Source organism: Protopterus annectens, chromosome 3.part1 (assembly GCF_019279795.1).
Source record: "Protopterus annectens isolate FY-2018-M chromosome 3.part1, PAN1.0, whole genome shotgun sequence".
In the NCBI taxonomy this organism is placed as follows: domain Eukaryota; kingdom Metazoa; phylum Chordata; order Ceratodontiformes; family Protopteridae; genus Protopterus; species Protopterus annectens.
In genome coordinates, this window is record NC_056732.1 from 1,215,811,337 (window position 1) to 1,215,834,644 (window position 23,308).

Genomic DNA, 23,308 nt, shown 5'->3' on the forward strand with positions numbered 1-23,308 from the left:
ATCACAAAGTAGTGTCAGCCTCATCATTAATTAAGTTGCCTTCTCAATAGAAGGCTACTTAATTCTACATATATAATTCATGCACTGTTTATAATCAATTACCTGAATGAAATGTCTAAACTCTGTATCTCTTATTTTATTTTATTTTTTATTTCTGTATATAGATAGCCAGTCCATTCAGCTAAGCTCTTCACCTTCTGCATTGAGTTGTTCTATAGGTTATCAAACCAAATCATTCCACTGTCTTCCAATGATTTGCCTTATTGCACAGTAATATTTAAAACAAATATATTATAGCAAATATAGTTTGAAACTATTTAAATACAATAACTTATCAAAGTAATTATCGTTTAAATATCTTTAAATAATTGTTTAACTTCTTTATATAGAATAACTGCTGTGCTGCATAAACATATTTACAATTTACCATGCATTTATTTATTTTATTTATTAAATAGGTTAGACCATTAATCCATCTGGACCATTTTCAGGTTCAGCCCCTGGAAAATATCAGATGAAATCAAACGTTAAAAAGAAATATCAAATACAAAACAAGAAAGTAAACCATTCAAATAATAATGCTACATTTCACTATACACTAGTTTTCTTAAGTCTGGGAAGTAGTCAGATATAAGTTGAAGTCTACATGGTAAGTGAAGAAGTAAACAGGGCATAAATCAAGGATAGTTGTATAAAAAAAATCACAGATGTTGACAAATACTCTATACAGACTGACCACCTACTGAGTGCAGCACTTGCTGAAAGGTTGAAGATGGCAGAAAGTGTGAGTACTGGCGACAGAAGGGAAGAGAGAAGGTAAGATGAGAGAGGTGGAAGTGGAAAGGTATGTGGATTGGTTGCTGTGTTTCAACTGGGAGAATAAGAGTAAGGTCTATATCACTTCATCGAACTCTCAATTCAGCAAACGGCATTTCATTGGAAATGCCGTTCATCAAATTCCCCACATACCCACCCCCCCCATCGAACAGTCACTTCAGCAAACAGTATTTCACTGGAAATGCCATTCATCAAATTCCCCTCATACCACCCCCTCCACCAATTATATATACCAACTCCAAGATCGCACTACAGTGGGGAAAGAGCAAATTTCCCGATCCTCACTGTACTGCAATTTCAGTATGAACAGTTCGATGAACTGCATGTTCAATGTAATTGAGCTGAAAATGTAGTTTGATTAACTGATTTTTCAATGAACTGATAGGGACTCAGTGTTACGTAACTTATATACTGCTTTTTGGGTGGATGAAAAATGACTGTAGAGCTATCACATGTAATATGAAAGCCTGATAACAGAATTTCAGTAAAAATCATTGCACCACATGAATGTACAAAATGAGCGAAATGCTGCCCGCTCAAGTAAAGGTCACTGTAACATCAAAGTAAATCAAATGTAGAAAGAAAATTCCAGCAACCACCACAGCTGTGAATCCAAACATTAATAATAAAATAAAAACAGATAAAGAATAATTAAAAAAAATAACTGGCAAGCACTTTCTAGCCTCACTTGCTGAGATTCAGACTGTTTTTAGTGTTTACTAAGCTATTTTGCACTTTTTCTATACTCCACATTATTTTTTATAAATATATGTTATTGTGATAAATATTATTTATGTTTTAATTGAAGTTTTAATAAAGTCTAATTATGTATTTTTATATGAAAAATAAGGGAATGTAATCTAATTTTATTTAGAGACCTTTTCTTTAATGACAACATTTATTTAAAGATAGTTTTAGAAGGTAGCATAACTATATAATAAGAGCTTTTCCTTAAAAGACAGTATTGAATTATTCATTTATTCAGTTTTATTAGTTCATCTCACTGGATTAATTCATTTAATTGGTTTGGTTATATAATGGTGTTTATAAGATCTCTGCATATGTTCTGAAGAAGTCTGTACTGTTTATACCAGATGGAGACAACAGTGAATTCCTGTGTGTTAAGTCTGGTTTGGATACAATAAAAGATTTGGTGGCTCCTTCCAAGTTGTGGCTTCCTTTCTGGGGTTTGTCAGTTCTGATGGTCCATCCTAGTAGTGGATTTTTATAATTTTTTTATTGTTTTTTTTTGTCCTTTTGTCTATCTACTGCCTGGTTTACTTTCGTTTTACATCCTGCTTTCACTCAACAGAGCTACCCCAAGTAACCCAAGCTGGGCAGCTGAACAAGAACCAGCCTTTAGCTTATAATCCCAGGGCTTCTGGGCTTTATGCTGGGCACACATACTGGCCAATAAGGGCACATTCACCCTTCTTACCATTAACATGGGTCTCAAAGCTGGGTCGGAGTAGGCCAGGTCCTCAACCCACTTATCACCGGCAAACATCCATGCCCATTTAATGAAATTGGTCAGCATGACAGAATCACCTGAATATATATTTTTACACCATCAAGTGGCTAGCCATGCCATGGTAATGATATTCATTTTAAATATTACATTATCCCATTTTGTGTTAGCTCGCTCAACATTAATAATACACTTTGAAGAATTTGTTTTATTTGGTAACTGTGAAAGTGAACTGGTCCTTCTCAGACAGTTTCTAGCCATGCCACATGCCATAAGGGAAAGGTAAATACTATATATAAAGAGAGAGAGAGATATATAGAGATATATAGAAATGTATGTATGTATAATTTAGTGTTGCAGTCAGCTTGTATGCATTTGGAAAATGTATAGCAACTAGAATCATTAGAGAACTCTCACAGATAGAGGCTCACCTTGCAAAGTTCCACACAGAACAGAAACTCATGCACAAAGGTGAGAGGTTCAGCTCTTCCTAATGAGCTGCTGTGATAGTTCTTCCCACTGCCTATGCTGCATCATTAAAAAAGTTTTCATGCTGCACAGCAGAAGATTGTTGTACACCTGATCCGTGCAGGCTTCTGGTTAGGGAGTGCCAGGCTAAGAAGGAGTGATATAGGAATTTTTTTTTTTTATGGGAACAAGGACTGAAAGAGAGTGAAGTATGTTTGAAAAGGACAAGTAGATTAGACACCTATTAATGCTATAATGGCGGGTTTTGGATAAGACTAATAGAGTGTTATTGATCTCCTTACATGACCACTCAGGATGCATACTCTACTTTCAGTATGGATAGCACTGCCAGTCTGGGCAGTGATGATGGCACTTATACAACCCTCCGTGAAGGTGGGAATGGAGGTGGTGCTTGTGCTATTACAGACCTCACAACACCAATCATCTTGATATTGGCTTTATACTCCATGTTCCCAAAACCTGCTGATTGCACTGTTTGGCATCTTCGTGAATGTCTTGCAGCATGGCAATGAGCCCCATAAATGACTGATTATAGCAAACTAGGGTTCCTATTACCAGATCGCAGAAGCAGTTTGTCGAATGCGTCTTGATCGAACTGACAAGAGCGAAAAGGCAAAATAATGAAGCGGCTTTTCAGCAAATTCTTTCCCTGGGAAAGAATTTACTTGGTCACTTTCATTACTTTGCCATTTTCGGCACTGTATTGCGATCTCGGAGTTAGTATATTTAAACAGAGGGGGTGTGGGGGGCACATTACGCAATGTTTTAAGGTATTTTTTTTTTTCGGAACAGTGATTTTTTTTCCCTTGGAAAAAAATCGCTGTTCTGAGGTTTTGACGTTGTAAGCTTTTGCTTACATGGGGTCAATTATTTATCGTTGCATTTTCTAAGCATGCGATAACATAATATAGAACCATAGACTATGCCTGGATTTTGAGTGCTGCCCACATGTCAGGTGCTAACAGAGACATGTAATGATCAAAAACAAACAAAAAAAACACAGATGCCTGCTACCTCCAGGTATGCTTTTTATTGAAAAAATTAGCACTTTTGGCCACTTCTTTACTGCAGACATCCTTATATTAAAACAAACAATTCAGTTCTTCTGTCACCAGCTTTTAAATCGTAAAGACCACATCTAGTGGTTAAATGGCTACATTACATGTATACACTTAATGTAAAAATATATTATACATAACTATAGTTCCTCTAAAATCACTAAACTGCTTCTATAAATTACATTAATTGCTAAAAATAATAATATTGTAATGTTATAATAAACTCATAATGAAAATTCTGTCATTAATGCCTGGGAGCTAAGTTGCACATTGTATCGTGGCGGTGGGAGAAAAATGTTGTGTTTCCTTCCATATATATATATATATATATATATATATATATATATATATAGTGGTTACGTTACATATTTATTGTATGGACTGGCAGTTCCTTGATCATTGATGAATTTTTACAATATTTAAACTAAACTACTAGTTTTTTTAACATTCAAAGGCCAGTACAATGAAGAGTCAATAGATTTTCTGGATACAAGAATTTACAAAGATGCCAAACAGGAGCGGTTTCTACTGACAATTTTTAGAAAAGAAACTTATTTGAAGCATCTGTTACATTTTAACAGCCATCATCCTATGTGGGTCTATATCACATAGTCGAACTGCAATATGTTCGACTACGTAAATGTAGAACCCGGAAGTTTGAAATGCAATAACTTCGAACTCACAGAACAGTGATTTTTTTCCCAGGGGAAAAAAAAAAATCACTGTTCAGGTACAAAACCAAAAAAACACACATACACTTCATACTGTTCCTAATATGGAGGGCTTCACCCTCCCCCACACCCCCCAACATGGGGGTCTGTGCCCCCCACCCCCCTACTTAAATGTACCAACTCAGAGATCACATCACAGTGGAGGAAATAGCAAAGTCGCTATTCTGACATTTCGAACTTCCAACTTCGATGTTATGGCATTTGGATACCTGTGTGTTCGAACTCCTAATATAGACACTCCTATGTGGCATAACAGCAATGTAGTTTGAGGACAACATGTTTGCTAATGAAGTGAAAACATTAACTATGATGTTTATGGATAGGAGTTATCCTTTGGACTTTTTTGAAAGTATAATGCAACAGACAGTAATGGAAAGAGAAAGTCATTATAAATCTGAACTGAAATATGGTTTGGGAAATATGGGGAAAAAGGTTGGTGACACGACTCTTGTTTCAATTTGACACACAAAGCATACACAAGCATAACCTGGTGCATATGTATGTAGTTTCATCAGTGCAAATAAAGATGTCATCAAATAAAGATACATCAAAAAACAGTTGTTAGATGAAAAATTGGGTCAGAATCTCACTATAGTGTACAAAAAAGAAATTAATTTACAGAAGAAATTCAAGAGTACATGTAACAGGAAAGGGGGAAACAAATTGTATACAAAAGGAATGTCTAAATGCGGTGCTTGCAGCCAATGTAAGTTCATATTTGAAGGTCCTACTATAACAGTGGTTAACTAATGGAAAATTTAATTGCAACATCCCAGGGGTCGTTTATTAGCCCAGTGTGGTACCTGCCCAGCTTTCTACATAGAAAATACTATAAATGAAGTAAAACTTAGAATTTAAACATGTTTATGCAATTAAAAAACGACATGAATAATGACTTATACAAACATTCTAAGTCATGAAAATTTCAAAATGTTTTTGTTTTTTATATTGGAGAAAGTACCATGCTTCAAAAGCGGAGGCGATTGAGAATCCTTTGTAGAGAGACAGGAATTACCCTGGCAGGTACTTTTGAAAGTAACTTATCCCCCATGTGTTAATGACAGGTATATTTATATATATATATATATATATATATATATATATATATATATATATATATATATATATATATATATATATATAAAATAGTACTAGGCTAGATTGGCAGTGGTGGGATTTGAGCCCACACATCCAGAGAGACTAGAGCCTTAATCCAGCACCTTAGACTGCACATTAGACTGCACCAAGACTGCACCAAGACTGCTTGGCCACACTACCTCCTCAAAAATCAATGCAAATACAGTGCACTATTTATTTATTATTTGTTAACCAGGAATGTCCAACTTGAAACAAGACAGTTTTGAGAGGAGGCCTGGGAAGAAACACTCCAGACAAGTCGTTGTAACATGGGAGGAAATCAGAGCCCCCAGAGGAAACCCACACAAATGCAGGGAGGACAAGCAGACTCTGCACAGAAGGTACCCAACTGAGAAGTGAACCAGAAAACCTCTTGCTGTGAGGCAACAATGTAAACCACTGCACCATCTGCACAGTGGTGCAGTGCATAATTTCCATTACAAGTTTATTAGTCAACAAAATGTCCAAGATTTAGATCTTAACTACTCAGTGAATGCACTGGCCATTTTATAATATTACAATATTATTATTTTTAGCAATTTATATAATTTATAGATGTAGTCTATTGATTTTAGAGGGACTATTGATATGTACAATATACTTTTACATTATTAAGTTAATACATGCAATGCAGCAATCCAATCAGTAGATGGAAGTCTGGTCTTTAACATTTAAAAGTTTGTGTTGGGAGAACTTTTTCTCATTTTTTTATTTTCCAATAAACAATATCATATGGTCAAATAAGTAATGATATAATATACATGATGTAACAAACTTAATAATAAACAATCAAGAAAAAAATATGTGCAATACATACAAAGGCCTGAAAACAGAATTTTGAAAATGAAGCTCGAAAATTTTCTGATATTTTATTAATGTTTTTCCTTTCTTAAGCATTAGTAACAGAATTCTTTTGAAACAAGTCAATAAGAGATATCACTTTAATCCATGGATTATTAAATAATATGTTACAGTGAATTCTTTGCTCTTTTATTTTAGTCTCTCTGAATGCTGTTTCTTTTAGGAATAAAAGAAAGTCTTCAAATGTTGGAGGTGAAGATATTTTCCATTTCGTGGTGATATATTTCCTTTCCACAGCAAGGATGGACAAAAGAAGACTGGAGTTAACATTCATCTAGACATCTTTATCATTTATATTAAACAGTATTAAAACTTTGATATAAAAACATATTAGTAAATAAAGCTTGTAAAAATTCTTCAGTCTTAGGCCAGAATAGACTCAAGGAGGTACATTCGTGAAATATAAGAATCCAGTCTGCTTTACATTCTTATAAACATCTCAAACACAATAAGCTGCTGTTTACATTCATTTTGGCAATCCTGTTTGGAGTTAATTAGGCTCTGTGCAAAAACGTACAAGTAAATATGTACCAACATTAAGACCAAAAAGTGTGTCTAACAGGTGACAACATTTTAGATTTATTGCAACAAATAAGATGAAATGTGTGACCTAAAGAAATATGATTCCAAATTTTAGATTTAAATTTATGTTATATTCAGTAAATATTTTATAAAGATTTGAAATTAAATTTTCAATTTTTGTACTATTGCAAGTAATTTCACATATTAAATGGATACGTTTAGATTCTTCTTTAAAATGTGAATGAGAAATAGCTACACATTGATCATCTGCACAAATTTCCACATTGTGTAATAATAGCCAATCATGAGAATTTATATTAAATTCTGTAATGAGATGTTGAGCTTCTTAAATTTTAAATTTTAATACAATGAAACCAGCAGTCAAACACCCCTTATCTCCCAGATTTCCAGTGTGTGGTTATTAATTTTATTGACAAAAAAAGGTAATAGTGAAAGGAATTAAAGATTCAGACCATATTTTCAAGTCAATATTAAAAAAAAATGTATTTTTAAAGATTTTAGTAGAATATTTAAATATTATATGCCTGTAGAGTGAAGGACATTATATTGCATTAGATTACAAATATAATGTCAAAATAAATTGTTTAAATTTGATGGAAAAGAATTATGTAAAATATTGTTCTTGCTATCAAGAATAGATAGGTGTAAAGCTTTCCAATGTGAATTATAATTAGGGTCAATCAAATTTAAAATAATTTTAAATATTGAAGCTTTTACATAGGTATCTATATCTGGAGCATTAATTCCCCCTAAATTCCATGGTCTTATATGATGTGAAAAAGCTATTCTGGGTTTATGAGGAAACTAAAGGAAATTTAAAAGAAGGTTATTTCCCTAATGTGTTGTTTATTTGGAAAATGAGACATAGATTGGATTATATATAATATTTTGGCAAACAATCTTTATTAATTGAAGTATATCTTTAAATGAAATTAGTTTATTCCATTTGGAAATAATATTTGTTATTACATTTATGAGATTATCATAGTTAACAGTTCTTATTTCATCTATGAAAGATATCAATTTAATGCCTAGATATTCAAATGAAGGAACCTGTGAACCAATGATATGATTAATATATGTAGAAGGCTTTTTTGTATTTATTATTAAAAAATTAGATTTGGTTTGATTAAAATAAAGTCTAAAAATAAAAAAGTCTGACAAATTGCTGCTTCACAGGTAAACGCCCCTGCTCAGAAGAATATAAAAAATTTTGTAAAACAACCAAGTACTGAGCAGGAGTGAGAGTGAGAAAATAGCAGAAGATAACAATCCAAGATGCAAAATCCACGTAGTTTATTGCAGACAAGAACAAACGGATAAGCGCTTTCACTGTATCAGCTTCTTCAGATCCATGAAACAAACCTCCTAACACATACTAGTTATATATTAAAAGCACACTGAGACAATTAAATAATTATCCTATCAAGAAGATGATCCAACACAAACCTCTATTTAAAGACATAGCAAACTGCAAAGAACAGAAAAAGAACAAAAAAAAAGCTCACTACAAAAATATAAATGCATAAAATAACTTAAAACAGCCGTAAAATGACTTTAAACACTCCATAGAGTATATAAAAAATTTTCCAAAACACATAAACTAATACATGAAAAAAAATTATATATAAATACATAAAAAACTTTGAGACATAAGGACATAATGTAGGCATACGCATATAAGTAATTACAAATAGTCACTTTACATGCCTGAGCTGCCTTAGGCTAGGTTTTATGGATGCCCTTTCATTTAAACCCAGTCCCCTATCAGCCCTTAAAAATGTTATCCAGTCACTCTCTTTTCCAGTCACTCTCCTATACACTGAAGGAAAAGAGAGTGACTGGATAAGTTTTATATCAAAGTTTTTTATGTATTTATATATAAATTTTTTTAAGTTATTTTATGCATTTATATTCTTGTAGTGAGCTTTTTTTTGTTCTTTTTCTGTTCTTTGCAGTTTGCTATGTCTTTAAACAGAGGTTTGTGTTGGATCATCTTCTTGATAGGTTAATTATTTAATTGTCTCAGTGTGCTTTTAATATATAACTAGTTTGTGTTAGGAGGTTTGTTTCATGGATCTGAAGAAGCTGATAAAGTGAAAGCGCTTATCCGTTTGTTCTTGTCTGCAATAAACTACGTGGATTTTACATCTTGGATTGTTATCTTCTGTTATTTTCTCACTCTCACTCCTGCTCAGTACTTGGTTGTTTTAAAAAGTCTAAAAATAGACAAACGTTTCTTTTGTAGACTCAAGCACAAGAAGAGTTTTTTTTTTCTTAAATTGGAGCGTGCTAATAGAATATCATCAGCAAATAGCATGATTTTAGATGTATAAAATTAGATACTTCTGTACTTTTAAAATTAAAATGGGAAGAACTCTACTGTTAAAGCAAATAAGATTGGAGATAGAGGATAGACTTGTTTGGTGAGTCAAAGAAATATGTTCAGAAATAAAGGGACCTATTTTTACATATGCTTGATTGTTCTTATAAATATTCTTTAAAAGAAAAATAAAATTTGTGGGGAAATCAAATAGTTATGTGATTTTAAACAAGTAATCCCAGCTTAGAGAATGGAAGGCTTTTTCAATATCAAGACTAACAAATAAGACTTCTTTATTCTTCATATTCAAGGAGTCTATAAGAGTTAAAATATGTCTAATATTATCATGAGTTTGTCTTTTTAATAAAATATTATTTCATCCAAATTAATTATTGTGCTATGTTTTTTATTCTGCCAGGTATGATGGACATGAAAATCATTATTTAAAAGTGATATTGGTGTATAAAATGAAAAAAAAAATACAGAATTTTTATTATCTTTTAATTTCAGTGTTATTAGAGAGTATTTCCATGAAGGAAGAATCTCTTTTCTAGAATGAATTTCAATAACAGTTGTGTGAAAGAAGGATAAGATATGAGAAGGAAAAGGTATATATATTTGTGAAATTATTCCATCCATTCCTGGAGCTTTATTAGATTTTTTTTTTAATTTTTGTCTATAACTTCTTTAAAAGTAATGGTTTTGTTTATATTATCTTTTAAATTTGATGGTATTTTCTTAATATCAAGATTGTCAAAATTAAAGGATGAAGCTGCTGTATGAATACTAGAATTAGCATTAAAAGTGGTGTAATAAAGCCTAAAAGTATTTCCACAGTAACAGTTGCATTTTTCATACCTATCATTTCTAATGTCTAAGATATCACTGAATTTTGATTGGAGTTTAACTCTTCTGGAAGTATTGTGCATGTGTTTAGGAGCTAATGAATAATAGTTAAATTTTAATCTTTCTAAGGCCACAATTGTTTTATGGATTCAAATATCAAGATATTTTTATTTAAAGTTTCTATTTCTTTTATATTAGATTTATTATTTTTAATATTTTTAAACTTGACTTCAAGTAAACGTTTTTGGATATTTTGAAATTCTGAGTCCTGTTTTAATTTATTCTTTTTTATAGCACATTAAATTTTTTCCAAAGATATAGTTTTTTAATGAGTCCCAAATCATCATCAAATAAATCATATTTATATTTATGTTGGTTGTATTATTGATTTCCAGAAATGAATTCTGTTCAGAAATCAACCAAGATTCAGATTCTTAATTTTAGTTATATAGGCAGGTATTCTAGTCATTAGAGACAGGCTTTTAGATGTAGCTTGAACATTTAAAATGAAAGCATCATGATCAAAAATAGGACATGAAGTTATAGTAAGTTGTGCTATTCTGGAAAGCAAATATTGTGAGATTAGTATACAATCTATTCTAGTCTGTGTACCATATCTATAGTTCTAATGAGAGAATAACAAAAAACTGAAGCTTCTTCATGTTAACAGAATCTTTTAAGTTGAGAGACTCAATCCAATTTATTAATACATTTGATGCTGAGGTTAATTTTAATTTCCTTTTGTTACTGGTATCAGAGTCATTAAGTATGCAGTTAAAATCTCCACCTATAATTAAACTACCGTTATATTTATCCAATATTATATCTAAATGTTTCTTAGTAAGATTTTGGCCCATGTCTGGAAACCAGTAAATATTAACTAATGGCCATAATCTACTATTAAATTTAAAGATTATGAAAGTTAAAATACTTTCTTGATCTTCATATTTATATATACATTTTTTGAGGGGGACTAAGTTATTTATCCATAAGATCATAACACCTCTTTAATTTGATTTAAAAGCCAATTAAGATAGAATTGCAACATTCAATGGATTTCAAATATCTTTTTCTATATGTTTGGTGTGGGTCTCTTGAAGTAAAGCTACTTGGGCTTTTTATATTTAAATACTGTATTAGGTTGGATTTTTTCCTAGGATTATTTAAACCATTAACATGCAAAGATAGTATAGCTCTATGCATCTATGAGATAAACATATGTTTATATAAAATAGTGTAACTAGAAGTAAAAAGCAATAAATCATTACATATGGTATTGAATCTGTTAAACCTTTGAAGCAAAAATTGAAAGAATCAGCCCATAAAAAAAAAATAAATAAAAACTTAGAAAATAACATATATAATACAAATGTATTTAATGTGAAGGAGAAGAAGGGAAACACTTGAACCACACTTCCAGTCTCACATACAACAGTCATACATGCACCAGCAAACAACACACATAAATACACAAAAACATACTCGGATGCTCTAAATAAAAATCTGCCTAAGCAGCAGAGACCTCCAAAGCAGACATCCAAGCAACCTCCGCAATCAAACAACAACCACGTATCACATACTTCACAAAGTCAGTGTGCCATGCAACCACAGCCCTTAAGGCATAACAACACACCCAAAGTCAGGCACACTGACATTCCACTCAATAGACTGAACAAGGAGAAGGTTGCTGTAAGCTGCCTGTCGGTGCCAGGATCCGGCACATAGCAAAAGCACTCAGGTCACTCCAAAACAAGTACATGTTGGTGTGAACGACCTGAGGCATACCTCTTTGGACTACATGAAATGAGACATAGAGGAGCTCTCTGATCATGTAGCCCAGGCCGGTATGACCCTGACCCTGAGTAGCATCTTGCCCTCACCAAGAAAGATGCCACAGTACAAAGAAAAAATGATCAGTTTTAACAATTGGCTAAGCTATTGGTGTCATTCAAAGGGGATCCAGTGTCAGTCAGCTTGGGACGACATGCTCGACAAGCCACGCTGCTTCACCAGAGATGGCTTGCACCTGTCACCCTTAGGCTTTCGAATACTGGCCAAGGCTCTTGCCACCCCCATAGTGCCTTTTTTAGGCAAGGCTCAAAAGACAAACCCACCTCCATAAACAACACAAGTAACCAGAAACTGAGGGTAATGCCACTCAATGCCAGAAGTCTAAACGTCAAAATGCATGCACTCGAGGCACTCCTTAGCATGGAGAAAATCTATATCTGTGCAGTAACAGAAACCTGGTTCAAGGCTCCAGAGAGCACCCCAGCACAACCAGGCTACAACTCATACCATACCTTTCGGCGCCAGAACCAGGCCAAAATACAAAAGGAGGGGATGTATCCATTTTCATAAAGGATACCCACACCTCCAGGTTAGTAGCAGAGCATGAGGCCTCGGAGACCATCCATGTGCAACTAACAGTGGGCAAAGCTGCCTTTCAGATCATAGCTTGCTACAGATCACCTACCTTGTCTCAGGACCCCCACTCAGCATTCCTGAAAACATTGGAAAATATAAAGGTCCTACCTAACACCATGATATTGGGAGATTTTAACTACCCAAACATTGACTGTGATAACTACTCAAGTACAAACTCCTTTGCCCAACACTTCCTAGAGCTTATAAACTAAAATGCCCTGGAACAGCTGGCCACCATGCCCACAAGAGGTGACAACATATTGGACCTGATCATCACCAACATGGGGGATCAGTGCTCCACACCAGAGGTAAACCCCTCGCCGGTAAGATCAGATCATAAACTAATCACACTGGACATCCACATCCTGACCCCACCCTCAGTCAAGGAAACTTGTGTGAAAAACTTTTCAAATGCCAACTTCACACTTCTCAAGACTGAGGTGGAAAGTTTCAAAGCCCCCTTGCTAAAGGATAATGCTACCCAAACCACAGAATCCTTTACAAATGCATTTGATGAGCATCTAGAGGAATGCATGGATTGAGCCATCCCAAGTAAAACCAAGACTCATTCCTCCAAAAAGAGGAAACCAGTCTGGTGGTCCCCAGCCATAAATAAGCTATACAACAGAAGGAGGAAACTATTACATGACAGAGCAAAATCTCAAAAAGGAAAGGCATCACTGATCAATATTAAAAAGAAACTATGATCCCTCATAAAATCATCCAAGGCCAGTTTCGAAAGAAAAACTGCCAAAGACTCTAAAGATAATCACAAAGCCTTCTTTAGCTATGTCAAGAATCTAGGTGGCAACTCTCAGATATGCTCTGAGCTAGTGCAAAATGGCAAAAAATACACTGAACCAACTGACATTGCCAACATCCTGGCTGACAAGTTCAGTGCAAACTTTACCCCCCTCACCCCTAAAAGGGCCCATGTCCATCCTAGAAGAATGCAGAGCCCCAGACATCACAGACACACAGGTAAAAACAGCCCTCTCCAAAGCTAAAAACACAGCATTAATGGGACCGGATGATACCCCAGGCTGCATCTTACACGAGCTCCAAAATTAACTAAATCCTCACCTAAATTCACTGTTCAAACTCAGCCTTACCACAGGCTATGTACCCAAAGAATGGCGTACACCACAAGGTGGTGCCACAACAGAACCTGGGAACTATTGCCCTGTAAGCCTGACTAGCCTTGTCTACAAAGCTATGGAGCAAATCATCATAGAACTCATAAACAGGGACATTGGGAACCTCCAGTCACTGGACGCTACCCAATTCGGTTTTGTTAAAGGGAGATCCTGCCTCCTAAACCTAGTTGACTTCTTTGAAACAGTTACCAAGGCCATAGATGAAGGAAAGGTACTCCACACAGCCTATGTGGACCTCGCTAAGGCCTTTGATGCCATTCCCCACTGTGGCATCATAGATAAGCTCACCAGCTTGAACATTAACCACTATGTCACGATGGGTTGCCAACTGGCTCACAGATAGAACACACATGGTCAGAGTTGCTGGTGCTATGTCTGACTCTAAACCAGTTAAAGTGGCATCCCACAGGGCTCAGTCCTGGGACCCCTCCTGTTCGGTATATACTTCTCTGAGGTACAGGCAACATGGGAGGACTATGGCTGACCAAGTTAGCTGATGACTGCAAACTGGGGGCCATAATCGACTCTCCAGCTGACACAGACATCCTCCAGAAGGGTTTCACAGAGACAGATACCTGGTGTCAGAACCATGGCCTCAAGCTAAATGCCAAAAAATGCATAGTCATCCCCTTTGGGAAAAACAAAGTGCCCACGAATTATCACATAGGTCGTAATCCACTAAGTACGGAAGATGTAATTAGGGACCTGGGGACCCAGGTAGATAGCAACCTCTCCTTTGATAATCACATTGCCAAAGTTGTTAGAAATTCCTTCTATGTAGCCCACCTAATCACGGAAGGGTTTACATCTAGCTCAAGAGAGGTCATTGTTCCCCTCTACACATCACTCATTAGGCCCATAATAGAGTACAATGCCCCATTTGGAATATACCTTACTCGATACCTGCAACAGCTGGAAAGACCACAGAAGTACCTCACCAAGAGGATCATGGGCCTCAAACAGATGCCCTATGCAGCTTGACTAGAGAAACTCCAGCTCTACTCAGTTGCTTACCGCCTGCTCAGGGGTGATCTCTGCCTGATGTATAAGGCCATGTCCCACCCAAAATTAATGGACATGCTCCACCTCAAGAAAACCAAATCTCTTAGAGCCACACGCTCCAGTGAATTAAACCTCAGCACATCAATAAACAGGACATGCTGGAGGGATAGATTCCTGTCCCAGAGACTTCCCTCGCTCTGGAATAGAATCCCAGTTTATGTTAGGCAAAGCCCCTCACTGACTCTCTTCAAGAGAAATCTTGGCGAGTGGATGGGAAATCATAAATTTACCCCTAGGGTCACTTCAATAGCCCTGCTATACAGAGGCCCAGGAAACTGATTTAAAAGGGAGGCAAAAGGCAACACATTCTGGCTAGGCTTATAAATGCCCTTAGGCAGATAGCCTAGTACCTACCTATGAACCTATGAACCTATGTGAATAAACAACAGACATGAAATTATCAGAATGCCTAGTCCAATAGCTAAATGTACAAGCCATTAGACTTCCCAACAATGCCCTACCAAACATAAAATACTAGCTAAAAAGCTCTGTAACAGTATATAAATGATAGAAATAATGTATAATTAATAATAATTAAGAATATGCATATAACATTGAATATGTTTAAAAAGAGAGGATTACATATTTATACAGCTTAACTTATAGAGTGTAAAGTGAGATATAAGAATCTATAGAAAATATACACAATTTATCTCTCAAATTTCTTTTTTTGTTAAAAAATTATTTTTGTTTTATCCAACTCATTTCCCTTTCCACCCACCTCTTTCATTCCTTTTTCTTATCCCTATATTTCTTACTTTACATTCTTTGAAAGTAAACATGATCATTTAAGGATCAATTCCCTAAATGAACTCAATAAATATGTCAGTGAGTATTTTTATAGCTGCTAGGTCTATGTAGTTATTAGTAAATAAAATGAAGACAAGCATTATGTATTTTCATATGAGCACTGAGTTTCAACACAATGGAATACTGATATTTTTAACTATTACCTGATAATATTAATTCAAAGTATAAAAATGATATCCTCCTGAATTTTGAACAGCACAGGTCAAAAGAATAGTGTTACTCTTCATCAGGGGAGGGTGACAAGTAGAAAGAATTAGAGATAATGTGTGTGTGTGTGTGTGTGTGTGTGTGTGTGTGTGTGTGTGTGTGTGTGTGTGTGTGTGTGTGTGCATAGGAGATAGAGAGACAGAAAACCAGAGAGAAACAATTTTGAAATAAAAGCAAGAAAAAGGAGGAAAAGTGCCTTTAAAAGTCACCAATAAACGAATACAACCAAAGCACTCAGGAATCCAGTAAAAAACACAGCTCCATGAAATGAGTAAGGCAACAAATTTAATCTTTAATGCTTCCAAAAAAAATCACGTTTTAGTCCACCTACGTACAGGACTTTATCAGAAACACTGCTAAATATAAATTCCCTCCTTATATACTCCTCCCTAAAAAGTTTTAATAACTTAATTATCCTTAATACAAATTAATAAGCAACTAAGCAACCAAAATTAATCAATTCTAAAATCTAAATAAATTTTAATTTAAATATAAATATATGTATGATATACACATTGCTACATACAAAATGTCAAATACTAAATGCATTTAAAAAAATGTTTTGAAACATACAAATATATACAACAGTACAAAATTCTAAATATATACTTACAATTAAATGAGACATACTGTGAAATACAACAAAAGTAGTATTCAAAACTAAACAAGACTGCCATCTCCTGGTTTTATATATATGTATAAAACAACTTTTCCTTTTTTTTTTTTTAATATTTTCTCTAAGTAAAAACTTTAATATATTTTGATGGAACCATTTAAAGCTTAGCAGATCTAAGTTTAAGAACTGGGACCAAGGAAACATGGTTGTTGAGTCCAGGGAGTGTATTGGCTTCCAACTTCAATTGCCAAAAAAGCTTCCTAAACTCAATGGTTGTCTCCCATGGTCCTCCCTGGGGATCCAGTTCAACTTTTTCAATAATAAAAAAAACATAAACTGCCTCAGTACAAACTGTACTATGCTTATATAAGGCATTATTAATGTCCTGTTTTTTGAAATCATTACAGTGTTCACATATACGTCTTTTAAATTTCATATCTGTCTTTCCTATGTAGAATGATCCACATACTTTACAAATAGCAGTGTATATGACTCCACTGGTATCACAATTACAGTGTGCGGTTATTACCAACTTTTTCTTCCTATCTTTTAAACTCACACTGTCTCCCTCCAAAACATGTGGACATTGTGTACAAGAACCACACTTGTATGTACCTTTCTTTTGTCTACCCTGTTTTACTTTATGGTTTTCTAACATTTCCTTGAGGTTCCTCCCCTTCCTATGAATAAATTTCAAGGGGTCTTTGAATAGTTGCTCTAAATCTGAGTAGTTACCAAATCTCCCACAATTCTTAGAAACAACATCTCTAATAAGGTGAGCGTTATAACTAAAATTCAAAACAAATTTACTACTCCAGTTAGTTTCTGTAGACCCATTTTTCATTTCCTGGCCCAATATCTGCTCTAAAACCCCTAAAATAGGACCACATCTACCTTGCCTCTCCTTCATAATTTCACCCTCAAATTCTTCCACTAAATCCAAAGGATATTTCTTTTCCAAAAATCTTTCTCTCTCAATTTCTTACTCTCTACAAAATAATCTTTGTCGAAAGAAGTCATTCTGCAACTCCTAATAAATTGCCCTTTTAAAATTCCTTTCTTTTGACTAAAAGGGTGAGCACTGGTAAAAAAAAAACAAATAAGAGTTCAAGAATGTCTTTTTTCCTGTACACATTGGACTTAAATATTTTCACCTCAGAAACCTTTTCTATTAAAACATCTAAATACTGTCATTTCTCATAGGAAATAACATGAGTAAATCTTAGAAATAACATAGTACTGTTCATATATTCTATGAATTTATAAAGTATCACCTCAGGTCCAGTCCAAAAAATACAAATATCATCTAGGTAACATCGATAATAACTCTAGTATTGTGAATAATCTGAGTGAAATATATATCTCTCTTCTCATGTAGACAAAACTAGGTTGGCATACATGGGGGCACAACTGGCTCCCATGGCTACCCCACTAAACTGCTTCAAAAACTTGCCTTCAAAGAAAAGGAAATTATGTCTTAGTACTATGTCCATTAACTCTGTAAGAACTACTATAGTATCATTATCAATACTTCCCTTTGCTCTGAGTGCATCCTCCAACCATTCAAGTCCTACTTTATGGGGTATAACATTAAACAAATCTTGGATGTCAAGAGTTACCAAAATTAAACCATCCTGTTATACATTCTCATTAATACTCCTCAAAAAGTCTCAAGAGTCCTTAAGGATGCCTGTCTTCTCAGACCAAACCTTTTTTAACATCATATCCAAATACTTGGCTAGAGGATAGGTTGTAGATCCAGTAGCTGCCACAATTGGTCTGAGAGGTGGGTTATCTACATCCTTGTGGACCTTAGTTATTCCAAAAATTGAAGGGACTTTAGGTTTATCTATGATTAAATAATGGTATACATCTTGACTAATCATATCATCATAAGCCATTTCTTTTAACGTAAAATCTATTTTCCTATGGGTTACATTAACTTCATTACGGGATACTCTAATATATCTATCCATGTTGTTTAACATATCTAACATTTTTGCTGAGTACATGATACTATCCATAATAAGTACATGATAATATCCATAATAACCACCCCATCCTCCTTGTTGGGTTTTATAATGCTGACATACTCATTCTTTCTTAAAGAATCCAACAAGTCATATTCCCCTTTGCTCAGGTTGTAATGTCTGCTCAGATTGCTTAAACTCTGTCTGAGCTCCATTTCAACCTGAGTCTCAAAATTCTTAAGCTGGGGGTGAAGGGGTGGGTTAAATATACTCCTTTTCTTAATCAAATTTGTGTTGCATCCATTATTTTATATTATAAGTTCGAAGTTCTTTTTTCTCAAAAACAATTTTAAATCTATTAAAACATTAGTGACATGACTAACAGTACTTGGTACAAATTTTAGTCCTTTACTAAACAAACTAAAAATAAACATGATCTATATCCAAGTAACTGTAGTTGAAAATACTAAAATTTTGGTACATGTGTCTATAACCTTCTACTACAATGTGTCCATCACCCACCCTATCATGTACATCTTTGTTATTATGAACATCCAAACTTAATACCTCCTCCCTTTCTGTTGTCCACCCCTGGGGTAGTAATAATTCACTGGTGTCTGTTGTTTGATCCTCTCTGACCTCCTCAAGGAAGGAAATTCTAAAGGTTCGTCCAGATCATACCCCCCCCCCGAACTTGTACTCCATGAAAGTTAGTATATTCACCTTCTGTATTCCATTCCATGTTATCAACCTTCTCCCAATGTTCCTCACCCCCAAAATGGTCAGTGTTGTTCCAATATTGTCTCCTAATGTTAGTCTTAGGTTTAGGATAGCAACGTTGTTCCCTATATTCAATTAAGTCCCTATCAAGTATCTTGCATTTTCTATTATAAATTTGTTTACATTTTTCTTCAGTTTTATCTTTCACTTTAAAATATTTCATTTTCCTCCTCCACTGTAAACAAGAGATCTGGTGCAATGGCATTGTTAGTTTTGTCAATGTCTTATATACAGTATGTCCATTTCCTTTTTGTTGTTATTAATAATAGCTCACATAATATCCAGCCCACTTTTATTAAAAATCTTGAGAAGCTCTTTATGAAATTCACTACCCTCCCTCACATTGTTAGGATATTTGAAAATACATAGTCCCTTTGGTACAATCTCCCTCCCAATGCATTCTTTTAAATAACAATTGTCCATGTATAAAATGTTGTATCTTAGCATTAAGTCATGTAGCATATTAACGTTCATATTGTAACTGTTTAAATCCTGCTTAATAGATGTTCTGTACATGTCTGAGTAATCGTCTGCGAAATTGCAGTTAATTTTAAGCCATTTGAAAACAGAATGAGTTCCCCCCATTGCACAGTCTCAATAACATTCTCTGAACAGCTAGCAGCTAGCTAACAGCTAGCAGCAAAATTACAACAGTCACCTTGTTGAGAGTTGATCGCTGTTTCATTTCTTCTGCTCAGATTGTAGCTCACTAAACCAAATGATGAATTCCTATCTCCCCGATCCCCTTGATCTGGGTAACCACACTGAGTTCATCTCTCCTCCAAGCTCACTTCCCTCTGGCGTCACAATGGTTGGGTATCTGATAACAATTCCGGAAATTAAGTTTTACATCCCTGGTAGTTTGGCAATGCCTCCTGGTTACCTGGTAAGGATTCTGATGCATTATTGTCAGTTAGTAAAGAACCAAACAGACTGGTAGGGTGCTGAGTTAGGATAGCTACCAACTGTGTAAGTTGCCCCTCTACTCATGCAAGCCTCTCACTCACACATTGTAAGTCACTTGCTCTTCCAATTGGAGAGCCAATACTGGTCTCCAGATTCTCCATAACACACAATAGCACAATAACCAAAATCAAGAAACAAGGAGGAAAAGTGCCTTGAAAAGTCACCAATAAATGAATACAACCAAAGCACTCAGGAATCCAGTAAAAAACACAGCTCCGTGAAATGAGTAAGGCAACAAATGTAATCTTTAAAACTTTAAAAAAACACCACATTTTCGTCCACCTATATACAGGACTTAATCAGGAATTTTGAAATAAAGGTACAATTCTCTTATAGGTTTACATTTCCACCAGCTATACTACTGTTTTATCCATGTTTGTAATAAAAATAAAAAGAAGTTCAGGCAAATTTGGGGCATATCTTGATCATACATCATGTACATTAAGTGATCGATAAAACAGACATAAATTACATTAATAATTTTAATTCTAATTACAAACCAAATATGTATTAATGTAAAGATCACAACAGCAGATATTTCTGCCCGACAAATGGAATACATTCTACTAGTAAAGCTCATACATCAGTGCATGTCAAAAAAAATCCCCATTGTATGCTGCATCTTTAATATTAACCTGAATAAGAAGAAGAAAGATTAAATCAAGAATGACTTGTATATACAAACATAATTTCTTAAAGAGAAGAATATGCAAAATTGGAGCAATAACTATGTAAGGAAGAAACCAGTACGTGCAAAAAGGTGATGAATCGAACGAATGAAAAAAAAAAAAAGCTGTTGAAGAAGAAGAGAAAAAAAAAACGAAGAAGACAGTAAAGTGAGGTTGTGAACAGGGTCACAGAGTGAGAAGGTGATAAGCTAAGTGACATGATATAGTCGCTCAAGTTAATCTGACAGGAAAAAAATGAATAGATGAATGTTCTGGTAATAGAATGGTATATCTGACTATAGAGCTTAAAGCACACTGACAAGTCACTCTAACATTCCACAAGCAACATATTTAATATAGCTAAACATTTACTGATTAAGACCAACTAACTACAAACTATTAAATATAGCACTGTTTATCTTAACTGATGCACAAACAGATCCAAATAAGGGCAGAGGGAGAGAGGGAGAAAACACTCAAAATGATTTGCAAGTTCACAGGCTAGACCGGATTACATTCCAAGCAGAGCTGATGACAATTATTTACTTCTATGTTTATAATCAGAACAAGAATCACAACTATTGGCCAAGTATGCATGCATTCAAGGAATTTGACTCTGGTTTCATTGTATCTCTAAGTACATATTACATAAATGACATACATACAACTATTAAGAACAAGGCAAATGACATGCATGCAGTTTTTAAGAACAAGACAAAAAAGTAAATATATATATACATACAAGGTGCAAAGTGCAACTCAGTGCAAAATATACTGACATAAACTCTAAAAGAAACAAGCATTAACAATATGCAAACAATACTATAGAATCCTTGGAGGTTTGGGAAAAAGAATACCCCAACTTAATAAGCTGAGTTAACTGTTTATGAACTTGATGGCCTGTGGAAAAACTGTTCTTATATCTGCTTATTTTGGTGCATATTAATCTATAATGCCTGGCTGATGGAAATAGTTCAAAAAGATGGGGGCCTGGATGTGAAGTGTTGGTGATGATCTTCTTTGCCCTTTTCATGACTCTGGAATAATACAGGCCCTTTAAGGAGGGCAAACTAGCACCACTGTTATTTTCAGCAGACCTGACTGTTTGATGTAACCTATTTTTAAAGAGATCCAAACCACACTGTTATGGATGAGCTGAGAACAGACTCATTGACTGCTGTATTGAACTGAATCAACAATTCCTGTGGGAGGTTATTTTGTGAGAATATATATATTTAATTAAAATATGAACTACACTTTTCTTTGAATTCAAAAGAAGTTATTTGTATACATTACCATCACTACAAGTCTCGGTGTTAAAGTCCTATATACCTTGAGACATCAGGAAGAACACTAGACAGAAGGAAGCAAATGATAAAAATGAAGTGATCATTTGATTAATTTGAGCAATTATATCATGGCTGTAGATTTTAAAGATTTGTTAGATATAGTTGGTTTCCCACGCCCCAAAGACATGCTGCAGGTGTTAGATATAATTGGAATAGAGTCAGACTTTTGTCAACCCAAGAGTTTTTGCCAGAAGTTCTTTTCAAGGAAGGAAATAACCAGCTGATATCCTCTGTTGTTGGCATCAGGTTATTATTTCTGACAAAAGAAGCTACTTTCAGTTTATTCAAAATTCTTGTTTCATCAGATAGTTGAATGTTTACTTTGGCTGGAAATAAGATCTGTAATTTTAGACCATTTTGTCTTAAAGCTTTCACCAGAGGCCAACAGTTCTTTCTTTGCTCTATTATTTTAGTTGAGTAATCATTATCAAATCTAATAAGATTATGTTTATATTTCAGTGGAGCTTTCCTTCGTGCAGTTCGAAGTATCAATTCTTTATCTGAATAAGAAAGAAATGTTATAATAATGGATCTAGGGTGAGAGGTTCAGGAAGTAAAAATAGGTTTTACTATGACTCTGTGAGCTCTTTTGCTATTATATGAAAAGCCTTCTTGTAGGTTTAATATTTTATGAAGCCGAGAGTTCATGAAGGAAAGGAAATTCTCACCCTCAGATTTTTCAGGAAGACCAAATATTTTTATGTTGCTTCTCCTTTCTCTGTTTTTCCAAATCGGTTATTTTATTTAAGAGTCAAGTATTTTAAGTAAAAAATCAGTTTTTGTTTCTTTGTCTTTCAACCTGCCATCAATGTCATTTAGAGCAATTTCCATATCAGAAATTTTTGTTTAATGTTGCTGTAGCATTTCTTTAAAGACCTCAGTTAATTTAAAACATTTTTATTTTAGATTGTCCTGGAATCCATCCAATTTCAAAGACAATTCTTGCAGGGTTGATGTTATTCGGTGTAAGTCCTTTCTCAGAGAATTCAACACACAAGGGCTT